Consider the following 25,813-nt stretch of genomic DNA (forward strand, 5'->3'; position numbering starts at 1 on the left):
CCCAGGACGCACAGTATAAAAGCCCTGCAAGGAAGAGGAGGGCCTGGGAGGCCACTACATTTTCCCTGACTGGGACGGATATGCAGGAAATGTTAAAAATGAAAAAAGTAAGTTTGGCTAACTATCTGCATTTGTTTAGCAATGATACTGAATGCTATGTATATGCTGGTATATTTATTCGTTAACATACAGTGCTCCTTGTAGGAATGTGTGTACCCCTTACATGCTATGCATCCTTTTGCATGTTTCAACCTGTTTCAACCTGTTTATTCAGAGTAGCATACAGGGCTGCTTGTAGAAATCTTTTGATCCCATACAGCTTACCTGACACCCCCACCCCTCCATGAAAAATAAAAAAGAATGTGTATTTTTTATTTTAATAAGCATAAAATGTTTTCGGTTTTACATACTGTACATACATATTTGACAGCTCCACAACCCAGCCCTCCTATGCCCCGTAGCAACTCTCTTTTGAAAAGCTACATTTTGACCTGAATAGGGCCTTAGCAAATGTTCACCCAGGGCAAATGTCTCATCTCCCACAAAAAACTTAGATCTGTGCCATTTGTTCCTGGCAGTGGACTGTTTTCAATAAGGTCAAGCTTGTCTGTATGCAGCATTTGTCCAAACAAATATGACTAAAAGTACTGGAGTCAGAGCTTCTGCCATATGAAGCAATAAGAATGTAGTAAAAGAATTATTTGCATCAGCCACCAGAATGAAAAATATTTTTTATAATTAAAGTATTTAGTTCCACTGCCAACTGGCTTGATTATCTGAATAGGTTTGCCATCAATAGCTCCCATACAACTGGGAAAAGTGCATCATTTCCAGAAAACATTAGATATCTGTGACCATTCTTCTGTTGTCGGTTTTTTCATAACATCTTTCAACACATCCCATGTGCTTTAGCATGTGTCACGTACTATGTAGCTTACTGTTGATTTTCCAATCAAAAATGAGTAGTTCAGACTAACCAATGATTGTCTTGTTGTTAGGTACCTGAAAAAAACATTTTTTTCTTTTTCCTTTAACAGTAAAAGTACTAAAGACAAAGTGAAACATTTTATAGGATGCGTATGCTCATCCCTTAAGATTACAGCATAAAAAACCGAAGTGGCTCTGCTGCATGCCAACCCGCAGACTACCTGCGTTCCAAGGAGCTAGAATTCCTCATGCCAATTCTGGCCATGGCAAAGTAAGCTAGCATCTACAATCATGTATCTGTTTACATAAATATTTGTTTAGGATGACCTAACATGAAATTTCTATTTGCAGCACAGAAACAAGCTGAGAAGATTCTTCTCCACAGGAAAAAGAAGCAGCAGAAAACATTTTAAATGACAGCACACCAGCAGAACACATTGAACATAATCATCAGTGACCTCTATTCCTGATGAGGACTCAAACTAGAATATTATGACCAGGGGCGTAGATAAGGGGAGCATCAGTCAATGTCACAGCAGCTAGGCTAGTGTAGCCACATTGCAGCTGCAGGAGCCGCAGTGTCGTGGAAAACCACCTGTCTCATCCACATTGCTGAGAGGCAGGGCTCAGGACGCTGGATAAAAAAATTACGTTTGCTCCTGGCTTGCCCGCACTGTTTAACAGATCGGTACCCTGGAGGTCCTGTACAGGGGCGGATTGACAACTCATGGGGCCCCCAGGCAATAAGGGATCATGGGGCCCCTGTGTCCTTGCCCACACTCAAAAAAGCCTATAAAAAAGGTGCCAGGGGCTTCTCATGGGGCCCCGTACTGACCCCGGGCCATCGGGCAGTGCCCGAGTGCTCGAATGGTCAGTCCGCCCCTGCTCCTGTATGATGTCGGGAGGCAAGCGCTTAAGATGAACTTCAGTTACTCATTGGCTGAGAAGGCAGAGTGCATTGTCCTTCCCTCCAAATTCATCCCGCAGGATTCCTGTCGGGTGCAGGATGAAGCAACTCTGATGCGGGGAGAAGCAACGGAAGCTGCAAAACTTTTTGCAGTGATCTAGGTGAGAGATCTGCCACTGAATGCAAAGTATTAAATAATTCCTCTCCTCCTTTGCGGAGCTCTCTCCACTCTCATCAACTTGCGTTCCTTCCCAGTCCTCCTTTGCTCCTGATAAGTTACTTTCACTTCCTCTCGATACATGAGCACCTTTCACCCCCAGCTTCACTCCCCTCCCAGTACTACATGTCTCTACATCTTCCTGGTCAAATCCTGGTAAGACCAGGCAGTATATTAGACACTCTCATATCAATGCTCACATCCCCCCCCTTTCCCTTTTCAGTTCACTTTCTATTGTTTCTTTCTGCTCCTCACTTCACATAAATCTGCACTGCACACATCCTGCAGCCTCCAGTCTCAGATTTGGGTATTCCACTCTAGGAGTCATACACCGACTGTCTGCTTGACACCCTTTCCATCCCAGCTTACTTTTCATATCTTACACCTGTTCTGCGACCTTGTCTTTGTACGACTTGTCCTCCAGAGGATTTACCCCCTTCCTGTCCAGGCTATTTTTTGCGATACGCGCTGCATTACTTAAACTGACAAATTCGCGGTCATGCAAAGCTGCGCCAAAATGAAATTTATGGCCTTGTTTTCCCACAAATAGAGCTTTCTTTCAGTAGTATTTGATCACCTTTGTATTTTTTATATTTTGCGCAAAAAACAACAAAAGACTTGACAATTTTGAAAAAAAAAACAATATTTTTTATTTTTGCTATAAAACATATCCAGTAAAATAAATTTCAAAATCAAATTTCTTTATAAATTTAGGCCAAAATGTGTTCTGCTACATGTCTTTGCTAAAACAAATCCCAGTACATGTAAATTAATTGGTTTATGTGAAAGTTATACCATCTACAAATGGTGGGAAAATACACTTGAATTTTTATTTATTTTTTATACTAGTAATGGTGGCGATCACCGACTTATAGCAGAACTGTGGGACTGTGGCAGGTATTCTGACTTGGTGTCACTGGCATCCCCAGTGACACCAATACAGTGATCAGTGCTAATAAAAAGCACTGACACTGTACTAATGGCACTGGGCAGGAAGCGGTTAACATCTGGGACGATCAAACGGTTAACTGTGCGGTGTGTGCTGTTTTACTAGGGAGACGTGCTGTGCAGAGAGATACAAAGCAGCATGTCCATGCCGATAGGAGAGCGACCTGTGTTGTTTACACACAGGTCTCTGCCCTGTAAGCTTTACCCAATGATCGCTGGCCAGGACTTGGTGATTGACATCCCTAGCCGCCAATAGAGGCACGGGTAGGGCTACGCGTGCTCCCCCTACCCAGAGATGCAAATCACGTATACATACGTGATTTTGCACAGCTCTGCCGCCCTGTAGTAGTACTTCTGCTATTGGGCGGCGGAAAGTGGTTAAGATTACTTTTTTTTTTCATTCATCCAGCGGGCTCGTGTAGTACTAGAGACACAGGCTGCAGTGTTTGCCATACTGTTACTACTTTTGACAGTATAGTATACTATGCAATACTGTCTGCAGCCATGAATGATACAGCCACAGCACCTGTGATCATCATTATCATGCTGATGATCACACTGTACAGCATGTGTCTTGTTGTACTGCAAAAAAAATTGACTTGAATGGCCAAGTATGGGAGTCAGCCATGGCATGTAGCCTCCTCCAGCTGTATTTTAGATTTAAGAAGAGTGACCAAGGGGCAGTAAAACTGGGGCTTAGCCAAAAGTCTGTACTGGGCCTCATGATTTCTTATGGTGGCTCTGCTGATAGGACAGTGGAGAGGATAACTGATTCACTGCATCGACAGCCTGATTTGGCCCCACACAAAGGCAAGGAGAAAGTGCAAGGGGAGGTGTTTTGGGAAAGTAGAAGTTATTTGTAGGACATGCAGAGCATGCAGAGAGAGCTAGAAGGGACTGGGGAGCAAGCAGCCTGCAATACAGGAGAAGTTGGGTGGGGAGAGAGAACTGCAGCAGCAGTGATGTGTATAAACCCAGGAGAGGCATAGGGAGTGTGTGCCTGGGGAGAGAGTAGTTGTGCATGGAAGCCACCTGGAAGCAGCAGGAAAGCCTGGGGACACAGGGGGCAAAGCAGCTCTCTCTGTACATGGTTAGAATACACCAATTACCAGCAGCTCAGCCCTAAATATGAAGAAGAGCCGCTCTTTAAACAGCCTTACAGACTAACCTCTTTAGAAATCACACATTGAAGCCTAAGTCCATGTTTACTATTTGTTTCACTAAGAGATGTGCCTGCTGGGGGCGCTGTATATACTGTATATATACCACAATTTGTCACATCGTGGCAGGCATGCTAATTGTTGTTCTCTGGGTACTCAAGGCTGAACCCCCCCAGGATAGAAAATTATCTACGGCCCTGAATATGACCCCAGCTCAATGTCTACGTGCACCTTCACATGCAGGCACGCGTTCAACCACGGGGAGGACAACTGTGCCGGATTTCAACTGGATGTTGGACATTTTTGCCACTAAGGCTGACCGGATGATGGGAAATCAGATGGAGGAACAATATTTTCCATGGTGTCTAGAGGGGATCATGGAGTGAGTTCCCCTAGAACTCAAAGCTGTGGTGTGGGCAGGTGTCATTAGATACATAGGCACATTTATCCCACCATCTGGCCAAGACACCTCATTCATGTATTCTGAAGTCCCACCACCGTATGGTAAGTATGCCTACACACATTCACCACCATCAACCTCTCAGCCAACACCATACACCCAGACATTTTTGCACATACCCATCCATGCATTCAGCTCCATCCATCATGTACACAGTCATGGCAAAGACAAGACATACCACTAGTTCCACCAAACCTTTGCCATGTCAACACTATGCACAGGCCATGAATGTGCTAGCAGCTAATGACCCTGCGCACTCACCAGCAACCTACCATCACCTCTAGATGCTGGTGATGTATGTGTGGCTATAATGTTCAGTATAATGTGAATATCCAGCTGCATTGTCTTCCCTCCGATTGCACGCGTGCTTGTCAGGGACAAGGGTGTGTAGCCTCAATTGCAAAATAAAATATTGGTTTATGATAAATATTTATTTTATTTATTTCAGGTACTTATATAGTGCCGTCAATTTACGCAGTGATTTATATATATATTGTACATTCACATCAGTCCCTAACCCTCAAGGGGCGTACAATCTAAGGTCCCTAACTTACATTCATACATACACATATTAGGGACAATTTAGACAGGATCCAATTAACCTACCAGCATGTCTTTGGAGTGTGGAAGGAAACCAGAGTACCCGGAGGAAATCCATGCAGTCACAGGAAGAACATGCAAACTCCAGGCAGGTGGTGTTTTCTTACATTGTCTATGCAAATATTTTTTTTGTAAAGCTTTTGCTACTTTGTACCAAAAATGTTTTCTGCAGAAAAGTCTGTTTTGAACATTTTTGCTCTGCTGATGTTTACAGGTGTGGTGACCACAATTCTGATAAATAAATAAAAAATTAGCTATTGCAGCTCCTTTGTTAAACTAAAAATAATATAATACTTTTTAAAGTTTTTGTGTTTGATTTTTCCCATTTACATGTAAAACATTTTTACTATTGGATTGTGGGAGCTGTTATGACTATAAACAACATATACATAGGGAGAGATTTACTAAAGCTGGTGCACACAGAAACTTGCGGAGATGTGCAGGCTAGCCAATCAACTTCAAAACTTCAGCTTAGAAATAAAACGTGGTAGCTGATTGTTTTTTGTGCAGAGCGTCACCAGATTTTGGACCCTCCAGTTTTAGTATATAAACCCCATAGATGGTATATTTGCAATACTCAAAAATCAGAGTATAACAGATAATAATATTAATACCATTATTTACTTGGTTCTTTGGTGTTCAAGCACAACTTACCTCAATGTGATGAGTAATCTTTTGACAGGAGGTATACTGTTTTTGAAGTACATGTCAATTTGCTGCAAATTACAGGCAAAAACACAGGCACTCGTAAAAACTATGGAAAAAAAAGATGCTAAGAAAACAACAAGTCAAAAAGTACAAGAGAAATGAATACAATACTTACCTTTAAGTTGACATCCATGTATACTCAAAAAAAGGGCCCAGAACTGGCCCATCTGTTCTTGATCAGAAATTACAGGATGGACCCAGTATCTGCATCTCCTCCTCTTTCTCTCTTCTTTATGAAGGAAATATGAAGTTACAGCAGCTGTTGCCATGAAACACACCATTTTGTCATCCATGCTTGCAGAAGACAAAGCAAGGCTGGAATGGTAACATAAACAAGAAAGAAATGAGAATGACCTAGGAAGAGAAAAAAAAAGTACGCATGGCAATAAATGATGTCACAAATGAAATTTTTCTCTATTGGGTAATACAAAAATGCCAGAAGTAAAAAAAGAAGTCCGAAAGCGCCTGAACAAAACACGCACAAACCTGCCCAACCGTGCATAAAACCGCACAACAAAGTGCACACAAAAACGCACAAAAATGCGATGCTGAGATACAAATGGAACCTGATACTCCCACCCTTACTATGGCTTTGCCCACACAGCCATATGATCTTGATTTAATACGGTTTTAATTATTGTACTACAAGTCCCATCTTCTCCAATGGAAGATTGTACTTGATCCAGCTCCATACCTCCACACAGACTTGAGCCTGGGGAAAATGTTTGTAGAAGCAAATTCTCTGCAAGCCTGAATGCAAAAAAATGTATAAATTGCAAATTTTTATTACATTTTTATTTTATGTGGATGTACAGTACTTGTATATTTTTTCAAAAGGTGGACTATGACTTTAGGTTCTGCAAGATTATTTCTACTAGTTAAACATGCATGAATAAGCATAGTGAACCATATCCTAAAATACTTCATGGAAAACAAAAGGTTGAAGATGTAAGGAAAAATATATGTAGGTTTGTATTAAGCAAATACATTTGATAATTGTATTTACAAATCTTTAATTGTGCCTTAGCACATGTCAAATATATTCTAAGCAAGTGATTTACATGGAAGTGAATTAATTTGTATTGAAAAATATTGTCGATCAATTTAAAGTCTACAAAGTAAGCCATTATATTAGAGGCTGATGCCAAAGTGAAAAGGTGAAAATGAATAAATAAACAGTTATAATTTGGATATTCTGAACATTTTTTTTGCTTTCTATCACAAAAATAACTTCATATACAGGCAGATTTTAATTAGTGCTCTGATAATGAATTGATTGAATTTGATTAAACATTTGAGCTATAGATTTTCATTGAAGTGCAGGCCCAATTATATCGCAATGGTATATGGCAAAGTTACATTTTGTTTAAAAGATTAGAGCTGGACAAATTTAGATTGCCTGACTCCACTATTGCAGGTAGTTTATGTGAATTTACTTTAACATTGCAATAAAACCTGGACTTCTGGGCACACTGCTAAATACACAAACATATTCATATAAGTGAGCTGGTTAACCAGTGCAAAAATGTATAATTCTGTCCTGTGATTTTCAGAACTCTGCAACATGTTATAGCTAGATTGATGATGACCTAACTTTTCTTTTCTGCAACTAAAGAATACAGCTTTGTTACCTTTCTGTACGCAGGGATATGAGCTATCCCCATCTCTAACACTACTTAAAGTGTTCTTAAACCCACAACAGTAAAATGAGTCGGTATATGCAGTAAAACATGCTTGTTATACTCACTGTGGAACCTAAGGGGTTAATCCTCCACATTGTGTAAAAAGGCTGTTTTGATCCTGTCTTCTCTGATCCTCCCATTCTTCTGTTGTTGCCAATCTCTGCTGATAGTATAGAGCGCTAAGAGTCACTCTGCACATGCTCAGTTTAGTGTGTATAGCTAGAGAACTTTTTTTTTCTCTGGGAGGGTGCATGTGCTCAGCATAGGCTAATCAACACTGTCCAGACAGTGGGTCAGGAGTCATGCAGCCTCATAGGACAGTCAGAAGGAGAATGAAAACTCCTCCTACAAGCTTTAACCTGTGCTCAGCTGGACACAGAGAGGTCACAAGACTGCTATATACACCTGATGAGAAAAGGTATTTATCAGTTTATATTTACTAAAATAATTTCATTTCCATGTTGTGTGTACTGTGGAAGACCAGATATAGTAAATGCAGGGTAAATGCGTTAACATCTACTCTGTCTGTCACCATGTTCCTTGTCAGCATGTATGCATACAGCACACCTTTTTGGTGCCAAATACTGCACTTCCTGTGCTCTACTGGACTAGGAATTGCAATATCAACACAGATTCTGGAACTTACATTAATGATTTAAAAATACATGTGCAAACATTTCAAACAATACAGCTCTGCATAAATATGGATATTTTAACTCACCATAAAATTGTTTTCTTGAAATTCATTGAAGGACATGGGATTCAGAAACAATTGGCTTATACTGCTTCCTACAGGGGGATTTATTATTTATTACAGGTACTTAGATAGCATGTCAATTTATGCAGAAATTTACATATATATATTGTACATTCACATCAGTCCCTAACCCTCAAGGGGCGTACAATCTAAGGTCTCTAACTCACATTCATACATACACATGCTATGGCCAATTTAGACAGGAGCTAATTCATCTACCAGCATGTCTTTGGAATGTGGGAGGAAACTGGAGTACCTGGAGGACACCCACACAAGCACAGGGAGAACATGCAAACTCCAGGCAGGTGGTGACGTGGTTGGGATGCGAACTAATGACCCTAGTACTGCCAGGTGGAAGTGCTAACCATTTAGCCACTGTGCTTACAATCAAAAAGCAGTGACCAACCTGGTATAACCCCCTTCCAAATCTGGCATGCTTCAGTTTTATTTCAAACCAGTACTGGGAGCAAGAAAATAAACACAGAGGGGTGGGACCTCTGTCCCTCAATGGACTTAAGGAAAAGGTTTTTATGGTGAGTACAAAAATGAAATTTTCTTTCTCATTTAAGGAGGGACACATGATTTGGTGATGGACTCTCAAACATCTAAAAGCAGTCCAACTGAACAGTGTGTAACAAAGCAAACAAAATGCCAACAGGCCTACTATAAGCAACATATAAATATTAAGGAATGCCCGTAGCTTCAGGGGTTGCCTAAAGGACCTCACACCCAAAGCTGGTATCACATCTGTGTGGTCATGCGGGCTGCAATTTGCACATTTCTATGCTGCAGGACACGCAGGGAAAGAGTCCCTGCACTACTTGGGAAATCGTAGCCCACAGGGGAATTGAGGTTGCAAGTACAGTTGTGATTTCCAGTATTCCTAGAATTAATGGCATTTGCCTGCGGGTCCCACATTCCTCTGTGTAAGTGGTGCGGCTGCAGGTATTTGTGTGGGTGCTGGAGTGGCACCACCTGCACAGATGTGAACCAGAGGTCAGTTAGGCCTGAACATCCACCTGATAAAATTTAGAGAATGTAAAAACAGAAGACCAGGTGGCAGCCAGGAAAATCTGGGAAACAGTTGCCTAATTCTGAAAAGCCCAGGAAGCACCTCACAGATCTAGTTGCATATGTATTGGAAAGAAAGGGTAGCACTTGATCCTAACGACTATAAGCTTGAATGATGATCTGTCAGGGACACAGAGATACAGTTCTTGAAACACTTCCAGGTGTAAGGATCATTCCCCCTGGTTCAGACGTTGCCAACTGAAGTAGTCTGCCTACCAGTTGTTCTCTCCTGGGATGCAAATGGCAGGCACAGCTAAAACATGAAGTCCTGCTCTTGACACAGTCATTGTTACCTCTTTTGCCACAGTAAGACATCTGGTCCTACCCTGATGGTTGATGTACACCACTACCTTGCCCTAATCAAAAGACCCTCCATTTGAGATGGCTAACTTTGTAGGGAAATACAGAATATGAATTGGGAGACAGGATTCCTCTAGGTTCCCTGTCTCTTGCACCAACAGAGTAACTAGGATCCCCCACCCCCAGACTATTAGGCCGCTATCATTTTTGAGGATTCTCAAAGAGATCAGAAGAAAAGATTTCTCCAACTCCAGAGCTGCATATTTGAGCCACCAGGTCACAAACAATGTTTTAAGTTTTTTCCTTGGAAAGAAGTGAATACATTTGTCAGCTTGACTTTGGTTTTAATTAAAAATGTGTAGTATTGTGAAACAAGTTAGAAATAATTTGCTTTGTTTTCACAGTAACTGAAAACTGATAACAATATTCCATCACATGGGTTCATAGAACAGTAAATGGATTTTGTGTTTCTGTCCCATGGTATTTTTTAATTGTTTCAGTGCACAACTGCAAATAGATGAAACTGTCATTGTGTTGCTGATTTAGACAGACTAGGATCATCAAATGATTTACTCTAAATGTTCAAAAATATCCAGGTTTATTTTTCTGCTGTAAAAATTTACTTAGAACTCCCTAGCCCAGAGTTGAGATTTAAAGAACAACACAATCTAGTATTTCAGTTTTGGGTGAATGCTCATGGTTATATCGCTCATAATCTTTATGCATCTTTCAGAAGCTCTGCTGGCTACATCTCTGCACTTGAGTTCCAAAGCTTTGCCTGCAAACCTATGATGTTACATTAATGTATTTAAACCTTGTAATGGTGTAAAATATCGTATTGTCTCGATATTTTATTAACTTGTATTGATGAGAAATGTTCAGATAGAAAGTCCTTCCACTTCTTGCATAAACTCAAAAAGATGATTTAATAATAATGTTGCATAAAATTAGAAATAAAATATTGTCATACAGAATGTTTAAATAATGTCCAAAAAATATAGTTAAGTTCTTGATAATAAGATTGTATATATGTATATGTATGTGTGTATAGTGTGTAACGCAACAAGGCTTCTAGCAAAGTGTCCTTAAAAAGTCTTTGTTCTGCTCTTAAAAGAGCAATCCAGCCCCCACCTTTTCCTAAAAATGGGCTGGTATACTTGTAGTCCCACAAAGATAATTGGAAACAGATGTGTATATATAACAAACGTCCAGTCTACTTCTCCTAAAGTCTGAGCGTAACCTAAGAAGGCCTAGACATTCCATCAATCAGAGTAAATTAGATGTATTACACATACATATATATATATATATATATATATATATATATATATATATTCCAAAAGTAATCTTGCTAAGAGTTATCTCATATATAAATATCTCAATCAAGAAATATTACAGTACAAACCTAGCATGTATGAAATATATTTTTACAATTCTCTAATTAGTGAAACATAATCCCTTACATAGATGGGGGAGGATGGATAGACCAATTACTACCACATGTGTGGCTTGAATGTAAAGAAAACCCAAGATATATGTTCATATGTATATTCACAGACTATGAAGTCTACTTACTTACTTTTCCCAATCTAGAACAAATATAAATATAATAACTCAATTATTCTATTAAGATCCAACTCATCCATACTTATGTTAGTACTGTTAATAAGAAGATATTAGATATTAGGTTAAGGAAAGCTTCTAACATTCCCCTCTCAAAATGATCGATTTTATCGAATCTTAATCATTTTCCTTATCTTAATCCATTTATACACATTCTCGTCACTTTCGTATCCATTCATGCGTTTTTGGATCTTAAGATAATTGATCTGAACATATCTTCAATTTGATTTTATAATGGGAAAACAAATTCTTTGATAAACCTTTTCTTATGTATCACATAAAAATATTTTTACCCTTATTATTTTCCTTTTACCAAATAATTCCTCCCCTTAATAAATGTATAACTGTAACATTATAGTACAATACTTTAAAATATGTCACTTAAAAAATAGATGTTTCATATTTTTCCTCCAAAATGTGTGTAGCACACAGTTCTATAATCCACTACATCTTTTCAAAATACCTTATTAACATTTAAACATAACATATGTTCCCTAGCTTCAATTCATACATGTATATCAAATTATTTTTTTTTTTTTAAAAAACATACATATAACAATGTAAAGCTTGCCTAAGTTTTTCTATATGTACCTTAGAAAAACTTATCTCTAGCTTAATTAACAACAGATGTTCTAACTAAGTAGAGTGACTCTGTTGTAACAAAAGTTTAACCCTTTCACTTCTGAAAATACATAGTGTGTGATTGCAAATGTTCATGTGAAAACTGATCTCATCTTGATATGGTAAACATATCATGTCAAAATAAAATGTACACACAAAAAAAACCAATATATCTGATGAATGAATTATTTCATCAGTAGTCAAAAGTCAATTGTTTTATAAGTTCTTCCTCTATGAGATGCCTTGAGATGTCTTGTCTTCTTTTAGCGCTCTGTAAAGTTAAAATAACTTTATTGAACATAAAAAGAACAACAAAAACTATGATGAATGAAATTCTTGTTGCAAAGCTTCTTCCAGAATAAATTTCCTTCTTGGAAAATGTATTATCATCTGAAAGGTTTAGAAATATTTGAGTTTTCTTCCTTTAACAGTTACTCTTAGGTCATTTCCTGTAACAGAAATGCAGTATCATTATTTTGGCATTGATAATTTTACATTGATTAATCCTCTTACATTTATCTGTTAATATTACATATCATAATCACAAACATTTCTAGTCATGACATGGAAGACATATTTTGATTATAACACTTCTTATTGACTTGTAGTGTTCTATTTTAGAATGCGGGCACTTCCGCCTAACAGTACTAGGGTCGCTGGTTCAAATCCCAACCACGGCACCACCTGCCTGGAGCTTACATGTTCTCCCTGTGCCTGCGTGGGTTTCCTCCAGGTACTCCGGTTTCCTTCCACACTCCAAAGTCATGTTGGTAGGAGAATTGGCTCCTATCTAAATTGGCCCTAGTATGTGTATGTATGACTGTGAGTTAGGAACCTTAGATTATACACCTCTTGAGGGTTAGGGACTTATGTGAATGTACTATATATGTAAAAAGCACTATGTAAATTGACGACGCTATATAAGTACCTGAAATAAACAAAAATAAATATAACAGGAGGCTACATCTCCATTATTGGTCATGAATCAAAACCTTGGTTTCAAAACCAAAGAAAGGTTTTGTATCAACCCAGAGATGACAAAGGATCATGCCTTTGATCTTATCTCTATAAATTGGAAAAATGCGTAGCTGTTTTCTGTATTGGCTCACTTCTTGTAGTGTAAGACTGATCTGCAGTAATACATACTGGTTTCAAACTTTTCTCAGTTCCTATGTTGAAAACATGAGGTACAAACTTCTCACCTACAGCTGTACAAACATGTGTTGTTATGTTTTCCTGAAAAGGTCTTTTTGTTACTTCTATCTGTATGTGTTTGGAAGACAGTGTTTTGTACCATATAGGATAATTTTCACGATAATTTTCTGTTGAACCATCTTCCTTTAGGAGTTTCAGTGATATGATATTACTAGACCTCACAATGCTTTCAGTTACCTTGACTGCAAAGAAAACACTTAGCAATTTTTTCATATGTGCATCAAAGTTTTTCTCCATATTTGTCAAAGTTCTTGAGAAGAAACCTATTATTTTCTGATTACCTTCTTTTAATTGTGACAAAGTTGCTGAGATTGCATTATTGGAAACTCTGGTTTCTAAAACAAAAGGAATTTTACTACAAAACTCAACAGTATTTAATGTAGTAGCATTCTGCAAATCCCATTTCAATAGTTCAAAAGCTTCTTTCTCAGTTTGATCCCATTGGTCAAACACACCATCTTTTTGTCTAAAACGATCAAATAATGATCTAGACTTCTCTGCAAAATTGGGTATAAAATCTTTACAATGATTTACTTCGCTCAAAAACTGATGCAAAGCCTTGTGATTTGTTGGAATTGGATAAGCAGAAATAGTTCTAACTTTTTCTTGCAACAACTGTCTCTGTCCATGACTAATTTGCATATGAAGGAATTCCACCTGTCTTTTCATCAACTGAACTTTCTCTGTATTCAATTTCAATCCTGCTGTTTGTAACAACATAAATATTTCAGACAAAAGAGTGATATGTTCAGTTATATTTTGTGTAGACAAGAGAAGCTTGTCTACATGCTGGACAATACATTCTGGCCTAGAGAATTTAGATAATATTTTTCCCAAATACTCATGAACAATTCCATCACTTATATCCAAGCCTGGGGCTAATCTTGTGAATGTATACGTTTCTTTGTTGAAGCTAAAGGCAAGTTTATATTGACAACTCTTAGCTAAGGGTACTGACAAATGGCTATTGGCAATTTCAAGTACAGAGAATATTATGGCCTTGGCATCCAGATGTGACATTATGTTACAATCAGGAACAATATATTTGTTATTTGTGATGCATTTGTTCAATGTCCTGAAATCAACTGATAAAGAATATGAATTATCAGCTTTGATAGGCCAAATACAATTATTCACCACTGATTGTACTTTCTTTAAAATTCCTTGCTGTAAAAACTCATCTACAATGGAAGAAATTGGATTAATTGATTCTAATGGCAACTTGTATTGAGGTTGAGGCTTAGGGTCTCTACCTTCAATGTCAACTTCAAAATCTGTAAACAAACCTACATCATTTTTGCTTTGACTCCAAAGATCTTTATGTGATCTAACCAATTGTTCCAATTCAAGATTGGTTCCTGTATGTGGCCATTTATGATCTGAAGACATGTCAGCAGTTGCTGTACAAATACTTCCAACATTACAAAAATACATGGAAGAATCAATTAATGTTGATTTGGGCCTTCCACTTTCATCCAATAAAATTGGAGCAACATATTCCAACGGTAAAGAAGAAGAATCTCGATTTGATCCTGATTTAAATTTCGGCAATGGCAGTAAACCATTCCTATTGATGACAACAGCGCTGTTTACTATATTGTTTAAGCTGTTGTTGACTCTCAGTGAACTGATCTTGTTAACTTCTGAGGCATAAGGCAACTCAGACAGACTATTGTTGGAACATGGAGGAGCAGATTGTTCAGACATTATATTTTGGTCTTCTAATTCCAAAGCTTTTCTTTGTAAATCTAATTTATAATGAATACAATCTCTTTTCAAATGACCAAATCGTTTACAATAGAAACAAATGGTATTTCCTGTCTGCTCTGAGACTCTCGTCCTGCCTGTGACGTGTTCATCATCATAACTGGGTGTGGCTAAGCACATGGTCTCTCTCTGTTCTCCATTTTGAACAATTAAACTTTCCTTCTTCTGATTGTTTAATTTAAGTTGTCTCCTAACTGTATCAATAACTTTGGCTGCGCGATCTAAATCATTATTTCCAGTAGCAATAATAAAAGATGCTGGATCAAGATACTTGAATTTTTTAACAAAAGCATTTACCATAGAAGGAGTCTCATTGTCTAAATTAAATATCATTTTGTATACTTTAGAAAATCTATTTTTAAATTCAAAAGGATCATCATTAATCGTAGCTCTTAAGGAGTCTAAGATTTCCAAAGAAGGAGTTTCCTCTCCAGTAGTAAATATCAATAATTGACGCAGTCGGTCTGATGCATTGCTATGCATTTCCTCATCATCCTCAATATATGGCGTTTTGATTAATCTACGTGCCATAACGCTGGGGAGCCATAAACAGAATAGAAAATTTCTTTGCTCCTGATTTAAACAAAAATTATTACAAAAATTTTCATAAACCTCCATGTTATGGAAAGCATCAGCGTCCGTATCATAGGCTGGCATATCCTTCAAAATTTTCATGAGCTGATCAAGGATTTTAAGATTAAGTTTTGCAGCTTTATCCCTTAATTTTCTCTTAAACATTTCTTCCTGATCTATAGGGTCTCCTTCTACAGACTGGATCTCTGGTACAAAAGATTTTTGTTTCTCTGCCTTAGTATTCACACAAATTCTTTTTACATCATTCTGCAGGTCAGATAACTGAATGTCTTTAGTTTGAATTACACTTTGCAGATCATCTATTTGCTGAGTCAAAGTCTGGCAATGAGCACATACACTGCTCTGATCTTGCTTCATTACACAAGCAGCAGTCTTAGGAACATCAAAAATCATGGCGTTAAAAACATTAACTAACTTCATTACATTTCTAACTTGTTTGCTCAATTTCTTAAAGGAAAACTTAGATTTTTCTATCTTAATATTAGCCTGTAAGCATTCATTATACATGTACCACCAAAGTTCATCATCTTTAACAAATGTAGACAGATTCTTGAATTCTAACTTACTCTCTCTAGATAATTCATCAATAAAATCCATTACTTACCGATTAAGAAGGTCTTTCTTTACATAACGCATCTTTTTTCTCTTGGCGGGAAATGACATCACCAAGGAACAGCGTGTCTTGCAATTGCGCAAAATTCTCACCAATTCTGCTTTTAGGTTCTCGATTATGCCGACGATTCATCTGTTGCAGACTTTTACTTCTCCTGAAAGCTTGATTTCATATTTTGCTGAGTTTGCAAACATCTTCCCTCTCATCAAGGTGAAAGAGAAAAAAGTCAAAAATAATCGATCCGCGGAAACTAATCGAACTGGAGGCTCGCCACTGTAAAATATCGTATTGTCTCGATATTTTATTAACTTGTATTGATGAGAAATGTTCAGATAGAAAGTCCTTCCACTTCTTGCATAAACTCAAAAAGATGATTTAATAATAATGTTGCATAAAATTAGAAATAAAATATTGTCATACAGAATGTTTAAATAATGTCCAAAAAATATAGTTAAGTTCTTGATAATAAGATTGTATATATGTATATGTATGTGTGTATAGTGTGTAACGCAACAAGGCTTCTAGCAAAGTGTCCTTAAAAAGTCTTTGTTCTGCTCTTAAAAGAGCAATCCAGCCCCCACCTTTTCCTAAAAATGGGCTGGTATACTTGTAGTCCCACAAAGATAATTGGAAACAGATGTGTATATATAACAAACGTCCAGTCTACTTCTCCTAAAGTCTGAGCGTAACCTAAGAAGGCCTAGACATTCCATCAATCAGAGTAAATTAGATGTATTACACATACATATATATATATATATATATATATATATATATATATATATATATTTTTTCCAAAAGTAATCTTGCTAAGAGTTATCTCATATATAAATATCTCAATCAAGAAATATTACAGTACAAACCTAGCATGTATGAAATATATTTTTACAATTCTCTAATTAGTGAAACATAATCCCTTACATAGATGGGGGAGGATGGATAGACCAATTACTACCACATGTGTGGCTTGAATGTAAAGAAAACCCAAGATATATGTTCATATGTATATTCACAGACTATGAAGTCTACTTACTTACTTTTCCCAATCTAGAACAAATATAAATATAATAACTCAATTATTCTATTAAGATACAACTCATCCATACTTATGTTAGTACTGTTAATAAGAAGATATTAGATATTAGGTTAAGGAAAGCTTCTAACAAATGGCAAACAGAAAAGATAACAAAATTGCATACTGAAAAAATTATTAAATGTATTTTAAATGCAACTAGCATTTTACTTCTTGACCGTTTGAGGTTGTGTTCATATCTTACCCTGTTTTTGTGGGCCCTTGCTAAGGAGTGTTTCCCATCCCGGGCACCCAGCTGTTCTAATTTTCTGGCCCATATACATCTACTTCATGCCTGGGATTCTCCATATGCTGGTAGCCCTAGCCTGTGGTGGGAGGGGGGGGAGTCTTACAATGGGGGGTTCCCTCTGTATTGTTTCATGGTTCTCTTTATTTTTGAGACCTGTCTTCTTGCTCACCCCTGGGTCTCCTTCACTAGCGCCCTACATGCATATCCACTTCCCCCCATAGGAACAATGCCCCTCTTGAAGGGATTAGTGATTTTTTTTGGAAATTTACCATTGACTTTCCTCTTTTTTTCCCTTTTTTGTTATTTTTGGGTTTCGAGCAGCTCTGAACCCAGTGAGAGAATTTTCTCTCCTCCGCATCTCTTTCTCTTCTCTTCCGTTCTATTCTCCCTTTCCTATTTTGCCTCCTTTACTTTTGTTTTCCACCTCTCTTGCCCTTCCCCCCTCCACTTTTTTTTCCCCTCTTCTCTTTTATGCTCCATTTTTCTAGTGTCACCTGAGGATGGTGCCCAGGATACCAGTCCCTACTCCTCTTAAGCTCTGTTCTTATAATGTTAATGGCCTCAACAACCAATCTAAGAGGGTCAAATCCTATACTCCCTACACAAGTATAAAATTGACATTGTATTGTTCCAGGAGACCCACCCTTGTGCCGATAGCCTTCCTACTTGTTCCAAGAGATATTATTCTAGATGGTTTCACAGTGTCCTTCCGTCATCCAAAACCAGGGGCGTCTCCATTGCCATACATAAACGCCTCCTGGTCCTCTGTCTGGAGCACAGGACTGGTCCCAATGGGTGATATATTTTTATAACGTTTTCACTTTGGAATAAGCTATATACTGTGGCCAATTTTTATGTACCAAACCAGGACCAACTTTCCTCCATAACCCGCTATTTGCATCTACTAGCAGACTTTCTGGAGGGCATGGTGTTGCTAGGCGGCGACTTTAACATAGCTTTAGAAACCCTTCTTGACTCCTCTTCCCAGGGTTCCCACCTGTCCTACAGCCATCTTCGGCTTCTAAAGAAGAGATTTTATGATCACCAACATCTGGATCTCTGGGGGATGCTCTACCCCAAGACCCGTAATTACACATATTTTACTATAGCCCATTAGTCCTGTAGTTGAATTGACTATTTTTTCGCAAGCTCTCCATGTTCTTAAATGGCGCCCATCCCTAGATATTGGTTCTCTCAAATGGTCAGATCACTCCCCTCTTTTCCTGACTCTGTACCCTCCACAAGCCCCCCGTTCTGACTGGACCTGGCATCTTAATTATACCTTACTAGTTAATCCTTCATGCCAGCTTGCAATCACCACCACGATCCACAATTTCTTTTCTGATCATGCCATGGATGAAACACCCCTACCGGTAGAGTAGGAGGCACTCATAGCAATGCTGCGAGGAGTATTCATCCAACATGGGACAAGGCTTAAACACAAAAGGTCTGAGTGTATTCAAAGCACTTTAGACAAGCTACGGGACTTGGAGACTCATCATAAATCCTCTCCTATGCAAGACCTGCATGCTTCCATATCTGTGACCAGAACCTCCTTATTACAACTTTATGAGGTTTCTCATAGTATGTATCAGCGTTGCTTGACCTTCAGCAGATACCATTTTGGTGATACCTTTGGCACGATCTCGCCATCCCCATACCTCACCAACCTTTATCCCTAACATTTTGACTCCCATGGGCAATCTGACGTCGGACCCACCCTTCTCGGGATTTCTTCTCTGCCCTCTATAATCTACCTTCCCAGAAACGGGATGGGAGTTCCTCGTCATTCCTTGATCACCTTCGGAATTATGTCTGTGAAACAGGCTTGCCCACTATTGACGCTGACACTAGGGTTTCCCTTGACAGACCTTTTTCCATCACAGAATTGTTGGACGCTATTTCAGCGACCCCTTCGGGCAAAAGTCCAGATGCCGATGGATTTACCACTAAATTCTATAAGATCTTCAAAGATGTTCCTTCCCCATTTATGTTATGTGTGTTTAACTCCATCTCTGCTGGATCTTCTTTTCCACCACAAACTTTGGAATCTCACTGCTCCCTAAACCGGATAAGGAATTGAGTCTCTGTTCCAGCTACCGACCTAGTTCTCCGATTGGTGTGGATATTAAGATCTATGCCAAAATGATTGCCACCAGCCTGCAGCCTTTACTCCTAGATTTAATCCATACAGACCAAGTGGGGTTTGTGCAGGGCAGGGAGGCTCATGATAACACCTTAAAAATACTCTTGGTTATGAACCATGCTCAATCTGTTGGACTCCCCATTTGCCTCCTATCTATTGACGCCAAAAGGGCATTTGATAGGGTGGGATGGCTGTCCTTGGCACAAACGCTATTTCAAAAAGGATTGGGTCCCGGCCTATAGCAGAAGATTCTTGCCCTTTATACCTCCCCTACTGCTAGAATTCACCTCAATGGCTCTCTAATGACGAGCTTTCTCATAACCAATGGCACCCAGCAGGGTTGTCCATTATCTCCTCTTTTGTATGTTCTGGGTATAGAACACTAGATGATAGCACTTTTCAATAACCCCAATATTACCGGCATTCCCGTTGGCTCGAAGGAGGTGAAATTGGATCTTTTTGCGGATGATCTACTGCTTTATGTCTCTAACTCACATATATCTCTGCCTTCTGTTATTAGAATTTTACCGGTACAGTGAATTCAGCAATTTTAAGATCAATCTTACGAAGTCCGAGATTCAAGGTGTGAGAACTTAGGGATAACTTTCCTTTCAAAATTTGCTTTGGATCTCTTAAGTACCTGGGTGTTAAAATCCCCCCTAACCTTTCTCATATATTCTGGAAATTATACACCTTTACTTCAACGCACGTTACAGGACCTTCAGAATTATGACCGTTCCTTATACTCATGGTTTGGCTGAATCAATATACTAAAAATGGATGTCACACCCCACTTTCTTTACTTATTCCAGACGCTTCCTATTGCCATCCCTCAATCCTTCTTAAAAACATTGCAAACTGCTTTTACAAAGTTTATTTGGGGCCCTCGTAAACCAACATTACATAACACCCCCTAAAAAGAACGGTGGGGCAGGGGTGCCTGACCTGCGTTTATATCATGCAGCAGCAGTTCTCACTCGATTATTGAACTGGTTTCATCATGCCCCTACAAAGCAGTGGATATGCTTGGAACAGATTATGGCACCATGTGAGCTTCTAGCTCTACCCTGGACTGTACCTGAATTTTGGAGTCCTTCTTCATCTTTACCACTCCTGACCAATCATCTTTTGTGAATGTGGGACAATCTGGCCCTGACACTTGAGGTTTCCTCACTGATTGGTCCTATGACCCCTCTGTTTGGGAACCCTCAATGCCCCCCAGCCCAATATCATTCTCATTTATTTTTGTGGAACAAAACCACCCACAGGCGACTAATACAAATACTTCTCGCACCCTGTGATGGGCCTCTTTTGCCCAATGGATGAAATATAGGCAACTCTGCTCCTTTCTACATACTTTTTCTAATGTAGACTTACTGACCATAGATCTTAAATCTCTTGAATCCTTGCTCCTTCAAGATCTTCCTCCCCTACGTCCCCTTTCTGTTCTCTATCAGATCCTCCTCTCTAGGGTCCATCCAGACCTCCCACCTTACACATCTAGATGGGCAGCTGATCTTGATGCTCAGATATCAGATAAAGACTGGCTAGAGTCATTTGCTCTTACCTATCGTTTGTTCCTGACCAGCAAAGCTCAGGAAACCAATTTCAAATTGCTCAATAGGTGGTATAGATGCCCTACCCTACTCCACAGGATTTTCCCTTCCACCCCTGATCTCTGCTGGCACTGTCATGCTGCCCCTGGCTCCTTACTCCATGTTTGGTGGGAATGTCCTCCTATACATGCCTATTGGGATCTTATCCTGGGTGTTTACGCCGCAGTTACAGATTGGACAGTCTCAAATATGCCACAGGTTGTTCTGCTTTCTATTCTACCTGGCTCTTTCAAACATATTAAATGCAGACTTCTATGTCATTGTTTGACAGCTGCCAGACTGATCATCTTTTTATTCACCACTGTTTTTTTTATTTTTGCTATATAAAATGAAAAATTACCAAAAATAAAAAAAAAAACACATTTTTGTATTTTTCTGTTTTCTGATATAACACTTTGCAAACAATCTTTCATCTTAAATTTAGGCCAAAATGTATTCTGCTACATATCTTTAGTAAAAACAACCCAAATCAGTGTATATTATTTAGTGTGTGCGAAAGTTATAGAGTCTACATACTATGGTATACATATTTGAAAGTTTATCAATTTTATTTTCACATTTTTTGTATTTTACATGCTGTCACCAGTGCAGTACAGTGTTACCATATGACTGTTGTGGTAATACTAAGTACAGACTGGTAACAGTATGTAAAATATATATATTGTTTTATTACATTTTTTAAAACATTTTATTTCTTTTTAGTCAATTTTTTTTTTACATACTGTCAGAGTATTTCAGTTTCACCATAGTGACATTCCACTACTCTGGGGAGGAAAGGGGGAGGGGGGGGTGATTTTTTTTCTTTTACACTGTGATTACTTATTATAGTTATAATCACTGTGACAGCAATCGTTCCCCTCTCATCATGCTGCAGTCTTATTAACAGAGTTGTCTCTTCAAATAGCAGATTCTCCAATGCACACATTTTGAATATAAAAGATCAAAGCAGTCGTAGCTGTGTGCTCCCTCCTCAGGACTCTGCTTTCTCCTATGACCAAGAATTTTTTCCAGAGTTTTGTTTTTTGTTTTTGTGAAAAATTAAAGGTATTCTACCACAAAATTCTGATGTTGACTTCAAGCTTATGTGAAAAACAAATTAAACCATGATAAACAAAAAAAAAAAGCAAAATATATTTTTGATTAAAAAAAAATATTAGATCTGTGGTTGAGATAGATAGATAGATAGATAGATAGATAGATTAAACTTGTAAAGAAAAGATATACAACATTTGGTCTCTGAGTTAAATGTGAATTAACTGTAAAAAAGCAGAGACTCATTCTCCACTGCCTAGAGAATATGCTCTCTGTTCAGAAACATGGATGAATCTGAGTTTAATGACACACAGGCAAACACTGGAAAGCCATAGGCAAAGAATCAGCTGCACCATCCCTACAGGGTGAGACTAATGAATTCTGTATGAAGAGAATTCTGACTTTCCACAGAAAGATTTGACATAGCTTGTGCATACAGGCAGATAATTGAACTACTTTGAAAGGGTGGGGTGCAAAGCTTTTTGGTAGAAAACTGTAATGGCATTTCCTGACATGAAAGGAAAATTCAAGTAGGATGCGACCGAAGTGAAAAGGTGAGCAAGTCATCAAATTAATTAAAGGTAAACTAAAATATTAGGATTTGAATTGTGAAGTCCACCTGTGCTCTATATCATAAATCTATCAGCACAGATCTTTTCTTAGGTTGGATCAGAAGAACCCATAGCCATACTTGGTCTAAAAATGTTAGGGCTACAGATGGAATAGAGAAGTAGCCCATGTAATTGTTGCCCCATTGCCCTGTTTTCATAGTATTAGTCACTGAATATAAATAGGTAACTATAATTCACATTTAGTTTTGTTAAAATTCCTGGACTGCTTTCTGGTTCTTTCTGCCTTTCTTTCAGGTACCGAATTGCTTGGAGTTACTATTCAGAAGTGTTGTCATTGGGCAGTTTGAAGGCTATCACTAAACAAAGCTGTAATTCCACTGGCTGGTATATTGGTGATTCATGTTTTTATAGGAAAACAGCTGTCCAGTCTCTATGATCTTATATGCTTGTCCCTCATGCAACTGTCAGCGTACCTCAGAATTTTCCTATTGTTTCAACTGACCACTGGATCACTTTCTCTGCTTTTTTCTGCTTGGGTGAGGAGTCTACATCAAGAGTTATTGCAGCAGGCTCAACACTCTAGGAGTGAAGAATAGCTGAGTGAATGTCTTTTAACTGCTCCATGCAGTCCCGTCGCTTGTCATCTGCTGACTTGACTAGTGATACAATTTCTACTTTGACCAGCTTTGCAATAAAATCATACAATACCTGTACCTTGCCATGACCCTGAAGAAATGCTTTAAGCTGGGATCACTAGGAAGCTGCATGGTCAAGTGGCAAATCCAGAGCAGAGGTATGGCTGAGCAAGGACTACCAATGTTCTGCAGGATTAAGTCTCCTACAGCCTTCGGCTGCATATTTCAGTCATTAATTTTAGGGATTACCCTCATTTTGGCCCTGAAGACCGTCCAGAAGAAATGGATCCAAATATGTCCTGACCAAAGGCCAAGAGTTTAATAATATTAAACACAGATGAATTAGAGCTAAAAAGGAAAAAAAAAGAAAGAACAGCATATGACCCCCAATTGAGAGTGGTCAATCAGCACTTGTGCATCAACGAAGATATCCAGCTTTCCTCAAAACCACACATCAAATGATGGTGCTGCATTATATCAGATCGTTGTGCATATATACTCAGTTGGACATAATATCATAAAAAAGAAAAAGACATGCTCTTCATAGTGTAATCTGGATTAAAACACCAATTTAATGTGTTAAACGAATAATGTAATATCAATTGGAACAACTTGATTATCTAAAACACATGAAATATATGCACTGTTGCTAGCGCTACACTTACATTGAACTTCACATCACCCTCTATAGACATGTATACATAATTAGTGCAGCACAACCTTCTAAATCCACACTATATAATATATAAATAAATCAATACAAAACCTCAGACTCGGCTTGTATAACCAAAAAAAAAATACAAAATACACTCAATAAAAGTCCAAATATAAAGAAAAGTCCAAAGAAGCCCAGTGGAATATTAGGTGAAAAGAAACATATCTTCACTTCTTCCAATGATGAGTGCACTACCATTAAACAGGCCGCTGCTTTCCTTCATCACTTGCACTCAAATGTCAATCGATAAAGAACCCATGCAACAGAAAGTCCAAAACAGTGCTCTTCAAGTAAAATTTATTAAATCACCAGCAATTAAAATCCAGTTACAGGCAAATAAATATAGTACGCTATGTAAAAGCCTGCTCACCGCTTAGCAACCAAGATGGTGGCAGTATGATGTCATGGGTTCGGCTCTTCCTTCCTGGATGCATTGCGACCTCTGATAGAGTTTATTCAGTAGGCCTATTCTAATTTCTAAGATTTTTTCTTCAGTGAAGTACCTGACTTTTGGTCAGCCCCTTGTCAGATTGTCACAAATCATCTAGTCCTGCAGTTTGATTAGCTAAGTCAGACATCAGATTTGCTTTTTTCATTTGTTTTCCATTTTTTAACCATTTGGCCAGGTGTTTTTAATTCTTTAGTTATTCAATTTGAGGACCATTTCTGTATTGATAAATGTTTACCCATGGGGTTTTCATCGTGCCTGTATTTTGAGTCCTTTCAAGTTTTTCTGGAATGGATGGGTCAGGCATGAGCACCTTCATGGAGCAGTATTTCATTATTTTATACAATTGTTTAATTTTTTACCACTTGAAATATCAGCACCTGCACTACTTTTCTATCCACTTTTCAGAAGTTTATTGACTGTATTGATGTTCATATGCAACACAAAACATTAGCAAAAATAAATATATGCAAAAAAACATATTTAGCGCAAACAGTTTGCGCAGTGCTTTACAATGTAAAGGGGGGTAGTACAGTTACAATACAGTTACTGTAAGAGTATTAGGAGGGCCCTGCTCATCAGAGCTTACAAACTAATAGGGTGGGAAAAGTGGTAAAAAAAAGATTAAAAATGTAAGGGATGAGCTAATGAAAGAATTAAAGTTCAGTTTTTAGGTGGAGACGGGATAGACTTCCCTGAAAAGATGATTTTTCAGGCATTGCCTAAAGCCATAGCTTTAGCCATAGATGGATCGAATCCCGCTGGTTCAACATGGAGTGACTAAGATACGATCCATCTATATGCAGGCTGGTTGTACCCATGTTGATCCATCTAACAACTTGGGTACAACCAGCCCAGCCTGTCAGATTTTTTGCATGCGATTACTGCCTGCAGCTACTGTATAGTTGCTAGCAGTAATCATTGTGTTCTGCTGACCAGGAAAGCCAACTGCTGGCAGAACACAATAGAGCTACAGGAGGGATTACCTCATCAACACTGACTGTGTTGATGGAGGAATCGAGCGATTGTCTTTCCTTCCACCACAAAGAAAATTAATTAATCTATGGCTTGCCTTAGATGTGTACTTAGTGTTACTATCTAGTGTTAATGAAAGAGTTTGGAGGCTAAAGAAAGATTTTGTGAGCTAATCAAAATCA

The 25,813-nt window shown here is 38.4% G+C and overlaps 1 pseudogene; it reads right to left on the bottom strand.

The window, feature by feature from the left end:
* Positions 1-597: 597 nt before the first annotated feature.
* The window catches only part of LOC149469159 (uncharacterized), a 32,899-nt pseudogene continuing 7,683 nt past the window's right edge, over positions 598-25,813 (bottom strand).

The sequence above is a fragment of the Staurois parvus genome, unplaced genomic scaffold, assembly GCF_062004578.1.
Source record: "Staurois parvus isolate SC_StPar_1 unplaced genomic scaffold, SC_StPar_1.0 ptg000080l, whole genome shotgun sequence".
NCBI lineage: Eukaryota > Metazoa > Chordata > Amphibia > Anura > Ranidae > Staurois > Staurois parvus.